Source organism: Octopus bimaculoides, chromosome 23, assembly GCF_046866305.1.
Source record: "Octopus bimaculoides isolate indiv1 chromosome 23, ASM4686630v1, whole genome shotgun sequence".
NCBI lineage: Eukaryota > Metazoa > Mollusca > Cephalopoda > Octopoda > Octopodidae > Octopus > Octopus bimaculoides.
In genome coordinates this window covers 8,106,347-8,126,346 of record NC_142950.1, presented here as the reverse complement: position 1 = coordinate 8,126,346, position 20,000 = coordinate 8,106,347, and positions in this window count along the sequence as shown.

The following is a 20,000-nucleotide window of genomic DNA, read 5'->3' as shown; positions in this document are numbered from 1 at the left end:
AAGAGGGAGTAAGTCGATTACATCCGTCCCAGTGCTCAACTGGTCCTTGTTTTACCGACCCCGAAAGGATAAAAGAGAAGGTCGACCTCGGTGGAATTTGAACCCAGAACGTAAAGTCGGAAAAAGAAATATATTGTCATGCATTTATTCCAGCTCTTTATACCCTGATTTCAAATCCAGCCGAAGTCATCTCTGCCTTCCGTTCTTCGGAACTACCAGTCATATACTGAGGTTGATTTAATCAATTTAATCTAAACAGAACTACCAGTCATATACTGAGGTTGATTTAATCGATCGAACCCTCGCCCTTAATTTCTAACCTTACGCCTCGGTTTAAACAATTATTTCCAGACACAAATCTACCACAATCTTTAATTGCTCTCTTTTTACTTATCTATTAAGAAACATTGCACAGCTAGCTGCAGACTCTGGCATTTTTTGTCAGATCAGACTAACACATTAAAAAGAAAATTGCATATTAAAAATAAAAAGTACTTCTGTTCGACGAAATACGAAATAAAAGCAAAATATTTCAGCTGCTATGACAGCAGTATATGAATTACTACAACAAATAATAGCTGCATGGTGCTGGGTGATCTATAACAAATAGCCATTCATATTAGATTCAATTGCATATTTAAATCTGGAACCTACTTTCCCTCATACAACGTGCCATGATTAATAAAAACACTGAAGCTCTCACCAAATTAAAAAACCAGACATTGGTTCTGTCAAAAATGTTGATAATGTTGTCTCGTGGGAAATCTTCGTTTCAATATTTCTAATTTTTTTCCCCCCTGTTTATTTCAATATTCTCTGGTCTTTCATTATTCAATTTTTTTTATTTTTTATTTTATTTTTTTTTTTTTTTCACCTGTGGTGTGCATAAAAATATTGGAAATACGCTTCCGGCAAACTGGTTTCAATTCCCGCTTAAAAGACAATTTCCTTCACAATCATGATTATCTAAAAGCCATTAGCTTTTTCCATAGTTGTGAGCATTAAATCTTGTTCCTCTTACTGTAACTGCGTTGTCTGGTGACTAAGCGAAGTATTCTTCGGTGTGTACATACGTCTTCGATTGGGAAGAAAGCTGTTTCGCATTTCAAGAAGGGAAAGAAGAAAATATCTCTTTGTACTTAATTGGTACATTTAATCAAGATGGCATTTTAATCAAGATGGCATTTTCCCTCATTAATAGTTTCAATCTTTGGCACAAGGCCAGTAATTTCGGGTGAGATGCTAAATCGTTTACATTGTTCCCAGTACTCAACTGGTTCCTAACTTATCGACCCCGAAGGGATGAAAGGCAAAGTCGGCCTCGGCGGAATTTGAACTCAAAAACATGAAAACCGAATGAAATGCCGCTAAGCATTTTTTCCGGCGTGCTTTCAATTCTGCCAACTTGCCCCCTTATTTCTCCTCATTATTGATAGCATAACCTAATTTGTTTGACAAATTGTTGATCCCTTGAGCGCAAAATTCTTCTTCAGGTTTCGAGGCTTAATATCATTTTTAACCTCTTAAACTCTTTTCCTTCTAAATAATCCTTTCTACTATAAGCACAAGGCCTGAAATTTGAGGTAAGGGACAAGTCGATTACATCAACCCAAGTGTGTAACTGGTACTTAATTCATCGACCCCAAAAGGATGAAAGGTAAAGTCGACCTCGGCAGAATTTGAGCTCAGAACACGAAGACGAACGAAATACCACTAAGCATTTTGCCCGGCGTGCTAATGATTCTTTTCTACCCGTCGATAAAATAAATACCAGTTGAGCAGCATTGGAGGCGATGTAATGCTCTTAACTCCTCCTCCGAAATTGCTGGCCTTGTGTCAGAATTTAAAACCAATGTTTAACAGTAGTAAAATGGTTGAGACAGTTAAGTGCCGGATGAAGAAAGTATTTCAGTATTTTATAATGCCCCTTGGATGGTTTTTTGGGAGGTTTTGTTTTTTTATAATTTCATGTGTCAGTACTGCTTGCCATACACCATGAATGAAGAATGTAGTAGTAGTAGTAGTCATGTGCTGAAGTCCGTTTAACCAACTCCGCACCTTCCATACATTTCTCTGTCTGTGCCGGTGTGTGTGTGTGTGTGTGTGGCAGACAATTCACAAAGCTCAGAGAAAACAGATAGGCCCGTGCAATTGTCGAGTGATAGCCAAGAGATTGGAAACGACTACGAGGAAGACCTCCAAGGCGATCGGAAGATGACGTAACTAAAGAAAAAAAATCCTGACTGAAAGGAAAGAGAAGGATGCAATGAAGGGAAAAATGGGAACCACTGGAACCAGGAGTGGATGAGGGCACCTGGTAGTTTGGTAGTTAGAGTGAATGCTACGCACGCACACACACACACACACACACACACACACACACACACACACACACACACACACACACACACACACACACACACACACATATAATACAAATGTATAATTGTACTTATATACCCAGTAATCTCTCACCATATCGCGGTTCACCAATCACGGTTCACCTATCGCGGTTTACTTATCTGGGTTTATTATTTAAGAATACGTCGATTCCTCCGTGGTTTTGTTTTACATTTATAATAAAATAAATATATACAAATTATTAAAATAATTTTAAAAAACAATATAGAGTACAGTACTTTTCTACTTGGCAGATTTTCATCTATCGCGGTGGGGTTTGGAACGTAACAGTCGCAATACTCGGGGGATTAATATATATATATATATATAAGATACAGAAATAAATTTATTTCTCAAACGCATGATAATGCTATAAATAGCGAGATCAGGATAAATTATCCATTTATTGCAGAAAAATACGTTGCCGGCCAGCCATGTATGTATGTATGTATGTATGTATTATGTACACACGTTGTGTGTGTGTGTGTTTTTAACATCAACCGCATTCATCCGAATATTTTCGGGTTGGGCCACCTACAGAGTTCGCAGTTACTTGATCGAAGCCATAAAGAAGAAGAAAAAGAAAAGAAAGTGGGGGGGGGAAGAAACTTCTTACTACTATGGCGACCAGTCAGAAATGCGTAGAAGGAATACATTCGATTATGTAGCCTTCATTCCTTTTCCAAGAGCTTTAGCAGCGTAAGTGAATTGTCTTTAGGGAGAATTGTTTGATGTATTAGAAAACTAAAATGAACAAAGGATAAAGAGCGATACACAAAGAAACGGATAATCCGATAACACTTTGGTAATAATTGAGAGAAATGCCTGCAAGCCTCCATCCGAACTAACTCCATTTTATTTTTTTTTTTCTTCATCTTTTTATTCCTTTATCGGGCTTCTGAAGTTGTAATTTCTTGTTGTGTTCAAGTTATTTGAAGAGTAAATGCCATGTAGAAATCCAATATAATTAGCTCGTTATGTGTGTGATCAAAGAAACCACCCCGGAATGTTTTATCTGACTCTTAAAGTAGTGGATTACACACTATTTCAATGAGCCAATGAACCATTCACAGCGTGTCAGATTATTGTATATACTTAATTATTTTAGATACATTAATATCAGTGCTAAGGGACATTATTTTTGTTATCCCATTGGAGTGTTTAACCTCACCTCTTTGGTCGGCATGGGGTGGTGTTTTCTCTTTTAGTGTTTCTGGAAAAACAAAGGCTCTCGACTGTTTTGTCTCCTTTCCGGTATCAGACTTACATTGATCATGTAATATGAATATGCAACAGGAATCAGATTGAACTCACGTAACCACGAAACTTTTTTGTTGTTCATATTTTCATGCAATTCCCGGAGGTATTGTGTATAAAGTCACGAACAATTATGTTTTACAAAAATCGAAACAAAAACAAAAACACCAAAAAAACAGCCAAACGCAATTCAATTAGCATCATGTAAAATATTTCCATCACAATATGTTTTATGTTTCTGATAACATACACCTGCAGGGTCTGTTTTAACAGCCATCGTTGATGGTGGGAAGGAAGACATTAACTCGCAGCCTAACAAATTTTAGATCTTCAACATCACTATTCCTATTCAATGTTAGTCTCTATTATACTTCCGCTCAAACATTTGAAACTAAAGAAAAAAGATTCACTGAGTCTGCATTAATTTTTTTTTTTTTTCTTAGCGCATCACCTTGGACAAGTTTTTTTCATCTATAGCGCTAGCTGCGGACCAACCAATGTTTCGTGATTGAATTCTGTCGACGGAAACTGTGTAAAAGAACACCGAACATATATATATATATATATATATATATATATATATTCATTTATTCTTTTACTTGTTTTAGTCATTTCACTGCGGCCATGCTGGAGCACCACTTTAGTCGGACAAATCGACCCCAGGACCTATTTTTTTGTAAACCTAGTACTTGTTCTATCGAAATCTTTTTGCCGAACCTCTAAGTTAAGGGGACGTAAACACGTCAACATCGGTTGTCAAGCAATGGTCGGGGACAAACACGCAAATACTTACATGTGTATATATATATATATATATATATATATATATATGACGGGCTTCTTTCAATTTCCGTCTACCAAATCCACTCATCGACTCACAAGGCTTTGGTCGGCCCAAGGCTCTGGTAGAAGACATTTGCCCAAGGTGCCATGTAGTGGGACTGAACCCGGAACCATGTGGTTGGGAAACAAGCTTCTTACCACACAGCCACTCCTGCGCCGATAGATAGATAGATAGATAGATAGATGACGGGTTTCCACACAGTTTCCGTCAACCAAACTCACTCACAAAGCATTGGTTGGCCCAGAGTTATAGTGGAAGTCAGCTGCCCAAGGTTCCGCGCAGTGGAACTGAAACCAAAACCACGTGGTTTCAAATCAATCTTCTTAACCGTTGGTGTTTAAAACATAAATTAACATGGAATTTTAATGAAGGCATCAAAATTCCATCTTAATTTATATTTTAATTGATGTTTTTTAATTTAGATTACTTTAAAAAAGGAAGTTTGTGTCATAGGACCGGGCACCATCTTTGATGTGTTAGCATCAAGAAGGATTATACGTTCCAAAACGAAGGTTATTAAATATTTCTGAGGCAAATTCTTCACCATTAATAGAAATAACTCTGTGGTTGTGTGTGTGTCTGTACGTGCGAGCCTGTGTGTGTGTGTGTGTGTGTGTGTGTGTGTGTGTGTTTGTCACACACACACACACACACTTTGACAACCGAGTTGGATAGTTTTCCTCCTCGTAACTTAGCGGTTCGGCTAAGAATGTTCCAGTTCTGATAAGAATTGTTTAAGACATATCTCCTTTCAAGTGATTATGTTTTCCACATATTCAACAAAGTGACATGTTTCTTTTCTTTTTTATTTTATTTTATTTTACTTTATTTTACCTTATTTTATTTTATTTTATTTATTTATTTTTCCTGTTGCGAAATGCCCTCATGAATTAGAGGAAACGTTTTAAAATTATAATGATATGCTCTAATGAATTATGGGATACATTTTTATCAAATAAGTAACAATTCATCATCAAAATCTTCGTCATTCAATAGAATGCCGTGTAAAAGTCAGCCTGCTCTTTCCCCATCAGCGTTCATGCTACAAGCCAAAACAGAACATCACGCAGCCGTACAAGAATTCAGTGGGTTTAATCGTCTGCCTGCCCTGTGTATCACATGTAATACACAGGACACATTCTCAATTTTTGTCAACCACCAGAAAAACTTGGGACTTATGAAAGGAACGCTTTAAATCGCTCAAAACGTACGAAACAAGGGTTAACTAAATGATTGAAAACAAACATGGATATTTAGGAGAAACTTTGGACAGACGGACAAAGCGTTAAAAACGTGGTAACCTCCCTTCTTATGCTAGTAATAGCAACCAAATTCCTCTCAAATAAAGGTACTGTTCTATTTTATGACTTTCTTTGATCCTTTACCTGCTGCGTGTTTCCATGTAATTTACGGGACATATTTTTCTGGGATCCATCCATTTTATATGACATGCGTTCCCATTTTAATTTGTCAACCGCCATAGAAACTTGGGACATATGGAAAGAAAGCTTTCAGGACGTACGAAAGGATTTACTAGTCTGAAAACAAGCACGGATGTTTAGGACAAACTAATGATAATACTTTTGACAGCCAAATTGTTAATGTCAAGGTACATTTTCTATACACGCTAGTAATAGCAACTAAATTCCCCTCAACTAAAGGCATTGTTCTCTTTTATGTCTTTCATCCTTTGTTTATCGCATGTATCTATGAGATCCACGGAAGATATTTTCCTGGCGTCCATGCATCATATATGATATACATTTGAATTGCTTTCAACCACCATAACTTACTGGCTTAAAGAAGAATAACTTTATAATACTAAGAACGTATAAAACAAGAGCTTGGTAAAAGTCTGAAAACAAACATGGACGTTTAGGACAAACTCATGAAAATGCTCTGGACAGGCAGATGATTAAATTAATCAACAGAAAATCGAACCCGTATCGGAGATTCATCTTGCTGGGGGTAAATTTACCCCTTCTCTACAGTTTATTGCACAGCGCTATCATAATTTACAATTAACCCGCCACGTGTTTTGAGCAAAGTGGATTGGGATTAAATCCATAACACTTTGGCGTCTCTAGCGAGTAAACAAGACTTATAATTGATGTCTACCAAAGGAGATAAATTCAATTTTCTCATTGTGCTCATCATAATTTGTGAGAATCAATGGCGTGATTCAATCGCGTAGCATAACAAATGTCCATGAGAAATAAGCGAAAAATTATTCTAAAAATAAAAGAATCGTCTCTAAGTTAGAATATTCCAGTCTTTCTCTTTAGATTTATCAATCGCTGCTTTACACAACAGCCATGTTTGACATAAATGCTTAGTGAACGGAGGAGGCAATTGCGCAGTATTTTTTGTTAAACGATCCATCAATAACGGCAACTTATAATTTACAAAGAGGCTGGAGGAGATTCATACAGAATGAAATCTGACTGATTTTCCTTTACTCCTTCTGTCTATCTGTCTGTATGTTTCTCTCCCTCCCTTTCTCTCTCTCTCTCTCTCTCTCTCTCTCTCTCTCTCTAACTGTCTCTCTTTCTCTCTCTCTCTCCCTCTTTCTCTCTCTCTTTCTCTCTCTCTCTCTCTCTCTCTCTATATATATATATATCCATCTCTTTCTATCTATCTATCTCTTCTCTCTCTCTCTCTTTCTATATATATATATATATATATATATATATATATATATATATATATATGTATATATATATGTGTGTGTGTATTAGGATTTTATTATATGTATATATATATATATATATATATATATATATATATATCCATCTATCTATCGATATATATGTGTGCGTTTTCTGTGAATTCTCCCTATATATATATATATATATATCCATCTATCTATCGATATATATGTGTGCGTTTTCTGTGAATTCTCCCTATATATATATATATATATAATGCATCCATCTGTATATCTCTCTATAATGTTTTCCTCACACATGCCACTTCTTTTCAAATTTCGTTGGCCTCTATAATGATGAGAAATATGTTTCATCATCTCCGAACCACGGACAAAAGACCAGAACTAATTTCTAATTGACACCATGTACATAAGTACATTCTCTCAAGCATAAACACATCTGTCAACCTTGAATAAACAAACACAATTATTCACCTGAATGGGTTTGTATGTGATGCCTCGGTCATAGTGTGCAGAAAAACACGAGTGTGTCGACCGTTACACTTTTGCCCTGGTACTTCGACCCTGGGGTGCGCCGGCTGGTCATGTTACTCATGCCTGTGTTTCTTCCTTGACCATAACTGTCAACAATGCCAGTCGGTAAGCGCCTTGATCAAGGTCATCAACTGTTCCGAATAGTGCCGACTTGAGGATGTCTGTCAATGTCAGTGCATCTTGACCAGTGGTTCACGACTGGAGTCCATGCAAGAAAATGTGGTTAGGCGCAGGCGTGGCTGTGTGGTAAGAAGCTTGTTTCCCAACCTCATGGTTCCGAGTTCAGTCCCGCTGCTTGGCACCTTAAGGTAAGTGTCTTTTACTACATAGCCTCGGGCTGGACATTTGACGCCTGGCATTAAACGAGTTTTGACAAAAGCAAACGTCTAGATTCAAGTCAAGAATACCGCAGCATGAGTTATCTGCTACAGGCTTTAAAAAAGATATGGCTTAACTGAGCAAAATCTGAGAATTGGTATCGATTTGGTATCGTGGATGAGTCTGTGCTGTATCGATCAGCCAAACGCCGGGAAGATGTGTGGAAAATCGACCACATCATTAACTCGTCCGGCTAGTTGTCAATGCAGAGACAAAGTGTGGTTTTAAGAATTGGTTTCAAAATTTGGCACAAGGCCAGCAACTTCGAAAGGATGAAAGGCAAAGTCGACCTCGGCGGAATTTGAACTCGGAACGTAACGACAGACGAAATACCGCTAAGCATTTCGCCTGGCGTGCTAACGTTTCTGCCAGCTCGCCGCCGTGTGTGAGTGTGTGTGTACACACACACTCACACATACACACAGGGTGTGCGGGATAAATTTGATAGTTTGCGTTAAAAAAAAGCACAGTAGCTCGTTCAAATATAAATGTATTTTCAAAAAATCGAAAATATCAACAAGATTATGGATGGGGCATAACAGTTTACTGAAGATATCCGCCCTCAGCTTCCACTACGGCCTCCTAACGACTCCGGAACCTGGTCCATGCTTTCGTCCCTGTGTCCCTGGGAAGATCTTGGAACAACTCTTTGACCTTGGTCACAAGCTCGACCTTGGTGTTGCAGGTAGAGCAGCCGGTGTCTTTCCCAACTACGCCTTACACATGGGATTACAATCTGGAGAATAAGGAGACCAGAAATAAGGGTTGATGAAGTCGTAGAAAATCTCTGACAACCACTTAGAGAAGTAGTTCCCAAATTGGGCGGTACTGCACCCTGGCGGCGATGGAAAGTTCCAAGGGGAATTTAGAAAAAATATGGGGCGATAATGGAGTGACCAAAAGGGGGCAATGGATGTAAAAAAAAATAATAAATAAAGGGTTAATTAAATTAAGTTTTATTTGTGAAATACTGTTGTTTTGAACTTGCTGCAGAAAATGGTCTTTATCTAAAATGGTGGGGGAGGGGCACCAGGAATGTGGCCTTAGAACCAAGGCGGGGCCTGAAAAAAAGCTTGGGAACCACTGACTTAGAGAGTCTTTCAGGAAATATGACAAGGAGTCGAATCTTTCTTATTTCTTTACTGTCCACAAGAGGCTACACATAGAGGGGATAAACAAGGACAGACAAACGGATTAAGTCGATTATATCGACCCCAGTGCGTAACTGGTACTCATTTAATCGACCCCGAGAGGATGAAAGCAAAGTCGACCTCGGCGGAATTTGAGCTCAGAAAGTAGCGGCAGACGAAATACCGCTAAGCATTTCGCCCGGCGTGCTAACGTTTCTGCCAGCTCGCCGCCTTGTGAATCGAATCCTTCTGCCACACATATTGCCATCCAGTAAGCAATTCTCTCCAGAAAGGGCTTGACTAATCACAAACTACCTCACAGTCGTCTGAACTGAGCCTAAGGCCTTGATCAAAACTGCAGGAGTAAATTCCGGCGTGCGGACGCCATCAGAATGCGCCTACCGTGTCCCTCCCTGTTGATTCCAGGTTCATAGTCTCCGTTACACCTGTCCGTGTCACCTCTTACAGCATTTACAGCGTTCATAGGGTTTAGAGCATTTTGATACCCGGTGCGAATTATCATGATACAGCTAACATTTTTCTAATATTCAGATGGCTTCCAGTCGTCCAATTAAGTTAAAATTTTCTCAACTATAACTTTGATCTTCATGCTCTCCAACGCCGTTGACTGTTCACCAATACATCAAGTTATTCCTAACAAAAAAGGCGGCATAAAAAATAGTTAAATTTAGCCCGAACGCACTGTCGGTAACTGAATAGTGCTGTGTGCAAGGGAGACAACTTTAATAAACTGAGCAGAAATTTATCCAGTACATCTCTTTGCTTACAGAATTTGAGTATTAGTTTTTATATTTATTTATTTATCATATTGTAATAATTTTATAAATTGCATTTCTTACTTACATATTGTCATTAAATGCTTGCTGCAAAAATATTTTTTTAATTTAGTTGTTTCTTTAGAAAAGAGAAATCCGTGAAAAGTGGAAAGAGATTAAAAAAAATAAACGTCTCCATAGAGTTACTTCCCTTAGATTAAAAATTCTCTGTAATGTAGTTTACATGAAAGTTGTTCTGTTGTATCCATCTGTTGCTATTGATGATGATGATGATGATGATGATGATGATGTCTTTGCAACAGCCTTCAACTTTTCTTATTGTTGTTTTTGTTCAGCTTGAGGTCAGCTTCTGATTTCACAGACTGCTACAGATGAAAGCCGTTCCATTATTACTATATTATTCAATCACTGCCTGGAATCAAACTCGGAATCTTGGGGTCAGTAGCCAACGCTCTTAACCAGGCAGTGACTTGAACAATAACAACAACAACAATAACAACAACAGCAACAACAATAATAATAATAATAATAATTTTAGTATATGTACTGCCGAAGCAAATTACATCGAAAAATACCTTAGAAATGAGAACCCAGGTTCGAAATGTCCCCAAGACACCTGATGAAGGCTGGAGGGTATATCAGCCGAAACGTTGTGTTAACAACAAACAAGATGAGGACAAATATCCGTTAAATGTAAATAATGTAAATTATATTAGTTTCAAATTCTTGACACTTCTTGTTATAGTATAATGTAATTTAATTATAAATACAAAATTACATTATGTTTCTGTTTTGTATTTCATTTACAAGATTCTTGATGTCAACTCAGGTATTCAAACAGATTTTGTTGCATCTTGGGAGGGTCATTATGCCAATAATAAACCCATGCGCTGATTCTATTTCACTTCGTTATCTTTTTATGTAAATGTATGTGGGGAATATATATATATATATATATATATATATATATATATATATATGACACTCTTCTGCTGTCAGTTTACGTCTACCAAACCGACTCATGAGGCTTTGGTCGGCTCGAAGCTATAGTAGAAGACACTTGCCCAAAGTGCTAGGCTGCGTGCGGGACTGAAGCCAAGGCCATGTGATTGGGAATATAACTTCTAACCACACAGCCATAACACTTTAACCAACTAACTAATCGATTGTTCGGTCAATAAATCAATCAATCAGTCTGGTTTTCATTGCTATTCGCGACGTTATCAATTACATCCCGTCTCTACTGCAGATTTCCGTCAAGCTTTGATCGATTGACCGAAATATTGATATTAAAAAATCGATTAGTTAATTCGTTCAATGATTAAGCCATTGACCAAGTAAAGTAAGGAAGTGAAATACAACCAGTGCGTGTCTTTTATATCGGCATAATGACCCACCCGAGATACAACAAAATTAAATTACGGTTTTTAGGCTTAAGAATTAACCCATAATTTTCCAGGTAGATCTTTGGAAACTTCAATTGCAAACTGTTTCAATTTTGAATGCAAGCTAAATGGTTCACAAACTCTAGAGTTTTTTATTTTTTTATATTTGTATGTATGCACATATACAGACATAGACATACGTACCAATATGTATGTGTGTGTGGGGGTAATGTATACCGTTTTTCAGTCGGAGGGAGGCTTATGACAGAAGTATTTCCTGAAAGGTGACATTCCAACACGTCTTTCTATATGATCCAACGGGTGGATAGTTTTCTTTTACTGTTTTTACATATAGGCGGAGGAGTAGCTGTATGGTAAGTAGGTTGCTTCCCAACCACATGGTTCCGGGTTCAGTCCCACTGCGTGGCACCTTGGTCAAGTGTCTTGTACTATAGCCTCGTGCCGACCAAAGCCTTGTGAGTGCATTTGGTAGACGGAAACTGGAAGAAGCCCGTCGTATATATGTATACGTATATATATGTGTATATGTTTGTGTGTCTGTGTTTGTGCCCCAATATCGCTTGACAACCGATGCTGGTGTGTTTACGTCCCGTAACTTAGCTCGACTATAAAGGCGGTGCTCAAGCATGGCCGCAGTCAAATGACTGAAACAAGTAAAAGAGTAGAGGGTAATGGAAAGAAACGCTGCGCAAGCAGCAAAAAAGATAAATGCACTTTATGCCGAAGGTGCATGAGATGAAAGGACTCTTCGTTAGTGGTTTACAAGGTTTTAAGGTGAAAATTTCGTCTATAAGACCCTGAATGCTCCGGCAGACCCACCGTTGTTGATGATGACCAAATCGAAAAATAATCTATGTCACACAACATGAAACATCGTTAAGATACTCCATATATGTCGTATGTGCGTTTTACGACATTTAAAAACAACTTCAATACGTGAATAGCTACGATGTTTGGGTACCTCGTAATTTTAACGGAAAAACAAAATTAATGGGGAAAAGAATGAAGACAAAATGTCGATGCCTTCAAACAGCGTATCTATGCAGTGGGACTGGACCATGAAGACACGCGACACTTTGTATGTGTGTATAGTGTGGCGTGTCTGAACATTTTAGATACAGAAGAAAGTGTTGGAAGCAGACAGTTTTTGATCGATGTTAAAATATGCGAACAGCAGACGACAAAGCTTGTTATAGATGTAAATATGGTTGGAAAGTGGTGAATCTTCAAATGATAATAAGAAGAGAGATTTCTAGCGATTGACTTAATAGTGCAATCAATATAGTATTTGTATAATTTGGTAGCTCTGTGTTTATGCTGGTAAATTATGCAAATAAGCATTGAATCATGGGAATAATGATTTTCCTAACAAATGATTGTTCGCCGCTTGGAATATATTCGTTTATATATTCTATACCATATCTCTCTCGCGCACGCGTGCGCCCGCTTCCTGTGCACCTGTATACAAACACACACACACACACACATGCACGCGTGCACATATTGAGTTGGAACAGAGATTCATACCGATTTCTAATTAGTATTGGTTTCAAATTTTGGTACAAGGCCAGCGGTTTCAGGGGTGGGGGGGAGGCGGAGCAAAGTCGATTACATCGAATCCAGTACTCAACAGGTACTTATTTTAGAGACCTCGAAAGAATGAAAGGCAAATTCGACGTCGGTGCAATTTGAACTCAGAACGTAAAGACGGGCGAAATGCCGCCAAACATGTCTACCGTCGTGTTAACGATTCTGCTAGCTCACCGCTTTCATAATGGTAATAATATGGCGGCGATGGCAGAATCGTTAGCACGCCGGGCGAAATGATTAAAGGTATTTCGTCTGTCTTTACGTTCTGAGTTCAAATTCCGCCGAGGTCGACTTTGCCTTTCGTCCTTTCGGGGTCGATAAATTGAGTACCAGTTACGCACTGGGGCCGATGTAATCGACTTAATCCCTTTGTCTGTTCCTGTTTGTCTCCTCTTTTTTTGTTGAGCCCCTTGTGGGCAATAAAGAAATAAATATTTAACAGAAGTATGGCGGCGAGCTGGCAGAATTGTTAGCATGCTGGGCGAAATGCTTAGCGGTATTTTGTTCTGAGTTCAAATTCCGCCGGGGTCGACTTTGCCTTTCATCTTTTCGGGGTCGATAAATTAAGTACCAATTGTATGCTGGGGTTGATCCAGTCGACTGGCCACCCTCCCCAAAAATTTCGGTTTTTGTGCCTAGAGTAGAAAAGAATATATAATACTGGTTTCAAATTTTGGCACAAGGCCAGCAATTTCTGGTAAGTGGTTAAGTCGATTACATTCAACCCAGTATTTCACTGGTACTTATTTTATCGACTCCTAAACGATGAAAGGCAAAGTCTTCCTTGGAGGTATTTGAATTCAGAACGTAAAGACGGGCGAAATGCCTAACGGCGAATGCCCCGGGGACAAATCGTCGGGTCTCGATGGTCTGCCCTACGAATTTTATAAAAGTATGCCAGACTTGTTTGGGCACCTACTGACCAGCGTTTACGCCAACTGGCAGCAGAATGGGAGAATTCCCAAGTATGCGAGCCGGGGGGTAGTGACGTTCATCAGAAAGGACCCGAGTAAGGGGGACGAAATAGGGAACTTTAGGCCCATAACTCTGTTAAACACAGAGTTAAAGATTTTGGCCAAGGTGCTAGCGAAAAGGTTGGCGCGGGTCGTGGGCGAACTTGTCGGAGAAGCACAAACTTGTGCTATCCAGGGCAGGTCGATCCCGACAATCTCCACCTTATACGCTACTTCTTAGAGAGGGTAAGGAAACTTTCTGGCTTAGCGGGAGGGGCACTGGTGCATTTAGACCAGTCTAAAGCGTTTGATAGGGTCGACCATCGGTACTTGGCGGCGGTCCTCGAGAAGGCTGGCCTAGGCCCGACCTACCGAGGCTGGATTGCTGCCTTGTACAGCGACATCGAGTCTACAGTCAAGGTGAACGGGTTCCTTTCGAAACCGTTCAGGATTGAGCGTTCAGTTCGTCAGGGGTGTCCTCTATCTCCGCTTCTGTATGTGTTGGCTCTGGAACCATTGCTGCGGAAGTTGGAGGCACTAGGGGGCGCTCCGCTGGATCTATGGTGTGGAAGGAGAGCTACAGCGTACGCGGATGACATCTCCATCCTCGTGGCGGATGAGGGCCAAATTCCAGTGGTGGAAAAGGCCATCAAAAGTTACGAGGCGGTGGCTGGAGCAAAGGTCAACAAGGACAGGTCGGTCGGTTTGCAACTCGGCACCTGGAGGGGCAAGCCGATGGCGTCCAATAACGTCGTGGGGCGTTGGACGCAAGGTCCTGTTAAGTTGCTCGGAGTTTGGATAGGTCCAGACCTCCAGATAGAGAAAAATTGGAGCGACGTGGCCAGCAGGGTGACCGCTCTAACCCAGACCTGGTCTGGGGGGCGTTATCCCTGCTAGGAAGGGCGGGGGTAGTGCAGATGTCTATTGCATCAGTAATTACCTACCGCCTGACCGTGGTGCCTTGCCCCGATTTGTGGCTGAACAAGCTGGAGAGAATCCTTTTCCGCTTTTTGTGGAAGGGAGGAAAACCACTTGTAAAGCGCTCTGTCTGCTGCCAGAAACTGCTAAAGGGTGGGCTAGGGATGCCTTGGCTGAGGATGCGGAAACTCGCGTTAAGGTTGAGGCACCTCTGGCTTTACCTGGATGGAGAACAGGTATGGTCACCGCACGTTCGGTTTTTCCTCCCTAAGTAAGTGTCCTTAACGGACATTGGTACATGGATAAAGCAGAGACCTAAGCTGGGAGACTGGCATATGGAGTGCCGCCAGGCGCTCCAGCTAATCTGTCGGGCGGGCAATGCCGGCAGCAGGAGTTCCACCGCGGATTTTTATAGCGGGTTAGTGGGATTTGTGTCAGAAGACGCCTTGGGAGAGGCCCTAGGATACGATGAAGGTCAGTTGGTCAGCCTGTTTAGGAGAACGTTCGGGCCGGGGTATCTGGATAATTACCAGAAATCCCTGGCTTGGCAATGTTTCCGAGCGGCGTTACCTGTTCATAACAAGCTGTCAAGGCATGGAAGTGCCGTCTTGCCGACATGCCCAAGATGTGGGCGAGATAGGGAAACCGTCTTGCACGCTTTCGTGGAATGTTCGGAGTTGTCGGGACTGATAGCTTTTGCAGAACAACTGTTGTCAGTAATAGGAAGAGTACAGCTATCAGCTGAGTCTATCATTGAGATTGTGCCACCTCCTTTCTTTGACAGGGAAAGCAAGGCCTGTTTTTTCTGCGTAGTCGCCATACTGAAAGAAATAGTATGGAAGACGCGTGTGAAAGGTATAGTGACAGGTACCTTTGTCTCCGGCCAGGGGTTGGTTAAATTTTTTAGTTACCACCTCAGTAGCAACATCAGGCTGGAGAAGAAGTGCCTGTCACGGGATATGTTTGTGAAAAGATGGAAGTCTGTGGAGCGAAAGCTGAGTACGAGTGGTAACTAGTAAGTAAAGTCAATCAAGAGGGAATGGTTCTACCAGGATGGTCGGGTACCTTCCCTCAAAGTAAACTCATTGCAAATTGCAATGACTCTATTTTAAAAAAATTTTAGACTTTTAACGATAATTGATAATTTTTAATCGATAAAGCTACTCCACCTTTATGTCTGTCTGTCTGTCTGTCCTTGTTTGTCCCCTCTATGTAACGCCGTTAATGGCAAATATTTTATGAAATAGAGTAGCCTGCTTACCAACCATATGATTCCAGGTTCAGTCCCACTGCGTGGCACCTTGGACGGATGTCTTCTACTAAAGCCTTCGGGTCGACCAAAGCCTTGTGAGTGAATTTGGTAGACGGAAACTGAAAGAAGCCCGTCGTATATATATATATGTATATAGATATATATACTCTTTTATTCTTTTACTTGTTTCAGTCATTTGACTGCGGCCATGCTGGAGCACCGCCTTTAGTCGAGCAAATAGACCCCAGGACTTATTCTTTCGATGCCTAGTACTTATTCTATCGGTCAATTTTGCCGAACTGCAAAGTTACGGGGACGTAAACACATAAACATCGGTTATGAAGTGCTGGTGGGGGCACAAATATAGACACGAAGACACACACACGCACACACACACACACACACACACACACACACACAACGGGCTTCTTTCAGATTCCGTCTACCAAATCTACTCTCAAGGTTTTAATGGCCTGAGGAAGACATTTGCCCGAGGTGGAACACTTGTCCAGTGGGACTGAACCTGGAAACATGTGGTCGAAAAGCAAGCTTTTTCCCACACACACACACACACACACACACACACACACACACACACATACACGATCTTTTTGGCGTACATCATTTCAAAACATGCATAAGTAATGAACGATTTCGATTACTTTTAATATTTAAGAAGCTTTATCTTTTTTTTTAGAAATAGCAAAATTGTCTGTTTTTCTGTTTATGCTTATTCAACAATAAAAAAAAATTAAATTAAATTGTAAGGTTTTCTGTATAACAAAAAAAATGTAATAAACTGAAATATTTTCAATCTGGTATTGAAATTGTATCGCATTCGGTTTTTCACTCGAGCCTCTTTCACGTATAAAAGAGAAAAAATATTTCAAGGGAGACTACTGTGGGGGTATTAAATAATCTTGTGTCATCATCATCATCATTATAATCACCCTCTTTTATATTTTCAGCCGATTTATTTTTTTATTTAATTTTATTCTATTTTTTGTTGTTGAATTAGGTTAGACGGAAGTATTTATATAAGAATCTCTCTCTATCTCACACAAACCCCTCCCTCTCTCCTAATTCTACCTAATTCTCTCTCTCTCTCTCTCTCTCTCTCTCTCCTTCATTTTTCCCCGCTATCATGTTTTCGCAATGCCTTCATTAATACCCGACACCCGTTTATCTATCTATTTATTCATTCATTCATTCATTTACTTATTATAAAAACGCTATTAAGAAAGAAGGAGGGAAATATAAACACTGGATGAATAGTCTATCCTTTGTGGGATCTCTCGTCTGAACGGCCAGACGACACCAATTTTGAGAGATCCACACACGTACACAGCCCCCCTTCTCTTTATCACAATAGAAGTTAATTAAAGCGTCGTCTTTCGTGCTTTGTGTCTGTCGGCTGACACTTTCCCCTTCAAGTCTTGAAAGAATTTCTCTATAAAAAAATGGCGTGTGTGTGTGTATGTGTTTAGGTATGCGGGTATGTAGGTGTATTAATATATGTACAGGTGTATGTACGTATGCTTGTACGTATGTGTGTATATTCAGCTGTCTCTGTATATGTGTGTGTGTGTGATTATGCATGTATGATTATATATATATATATATGCACATATGTGTGCGCATAAATACATGTGTGCGTATGCACATCCAGGAACACACACACACACACACACACACTGTGCCACATATACATATGATCACACACAATATACACACATATATATATATATATATATATATTGATAGAAAGGGCAACAAAAGAAAGAAAGAGACCTCGATATTATGTAAATAGAGGAATTTATCCCACCCCGGCATCCGGAACTCGGAGTTTTATCATGGCTACCGAAGAAGTGTCACATATTTTTTACAGATATATATATATATATATATATATATATATATATATATATATGCGCACACACACAATCGTCACTATAGTGACTACGGGTGCAAGTCAGGACCAGCATTGCTAGAAATGAGTCAAAACAACTCTCAGGCACGGCCAAACACTTCCCTTGTCAGTCATTAGACAAGTGCTTCATCGTGGCTACTGAGTTGTTTTGACTCTCATTTCTAGCAATGCTGGTGCTCACATGCACCTTTAGTCACTCTAGTGACGATTATCCTTGTGTCTTTCGGTTGTAAATTGCGAATAGCCACCTTAATAATGAGTATGAATATAAATCTAAACATATATATATATTAGCTTGACTTAAAAACGATTTAGATAATCTTATCCCGATACAAAGAAAACAAGGACGGGTCATTCGGAATTTTCTTTCCTAAGTCGAGTTCCAGATTGCCTTGGTTATACTCGAGATTGCTCCAATCTGGCCAGCCCCAAGGAAAAACAAAGTTAAGAGCATTAGATTCCTTGGAAGAAAGCAGCGAATGTATACGAAAACAAGGACGGAAAAGAAAACCGGAAAAAGTCCTGGGGTTGATTTGCTCGACTACAGGTGGTGCTCCAGCATGGCCGCAGTCAAATGACTGAAACAAGTAAAAGAATATATATATATATATGTGTATGTGTGTGTGTGTGTGTGTGTGTGTGTGTGTGTGTGTGTGTGTGTGTAAAAATAAATACAAAAAAAGGGTTTTCTATGATCGTGTATAGAAGAATATATTATTTTATTTAAAAGAGTTCCAACTCTGTCTGTTTTTTTTTATGTTTTATTTATATTCTTGTAAAATTAATGTGGGATATGGAATATATAATATATAATATAAAAACGGATGGTACAATAAAATGAAGTATTGAATGTCTTATTGACTATATGAAATATTGAGTGTTCAATATAAAGAATTAAATATATATATATATATATATATATATATATATATATATATATACGGGGGGATGCACACGATGCGAAAATCTGGATTAAGTATCTGTATTAATACATTAAATGTATTGTACATCGCGTGTGTGTGTGCGTGTGTACGGCATTTGTTTCCTTGTATTTTCGTGTACAAAAACGTGAGGCGCTCAATACCAACCTTTGCAACTGGTGCATTATTTCTGTTACAACTGGGCGTTGATAAATTAATTTATTTCCGCATTCCTAGAGATTTCACCAGATTGGCTCACATTTGTTGTGAGAAAATAATCCAGTTAACCAATAGAATTTATACATATGCTCATATATATATATATATATATATATATATATATATATATATATATATATATATACATCGTGGAACTCCGTAGTTTACGATCGCGAGAGTTCCAGTTGATCCAAACACACAGAACAGCCTGCTCGTGAAATTAACGTAAGTGGCTGAGGACTCCACAGACACGTGTGCCCTTAACGAAGTTTTCGGGGAGGTTCAGCGTATCAAGACTGGCCCTTTGAAATAGAGGTACAACAGAAACAGGGAGTAAGAGTGAGAGAAAGTTGTAGTGAAAGAGTACAGCAGAGTTCGACACCCCCCACCCTGCCGGAGCCTCGTGGAGCTTTATGTGTTTTCGTTCAATAAACACTAACAACGCCCTGTCTGGGAATCGAAACCGCAATCTCACGACCGCAAATTCGCTTTATATATATATATATATATATATATATATATATATATATATATATATATATACATACATAATTTGTGTATTTATGTGTATGTGTGCATTTATATATGTGTATGTTTATGTGTACCATTCTTTTGATATCACGTAATAGTTGCAAGCGATCATCACCTTCATACAAGCTATGTTGTTTGGTTCCGGTTTTCTCTGAAAAATATGTCAGGTCATGGGAAATATAAACTTGCTTGGAAACAGATGAGGGTTCGCGACAGGAAGTGCACCCGGTAATAGATATTCTGCTCCCAACAAATTCATCTGACCCGTGCAAG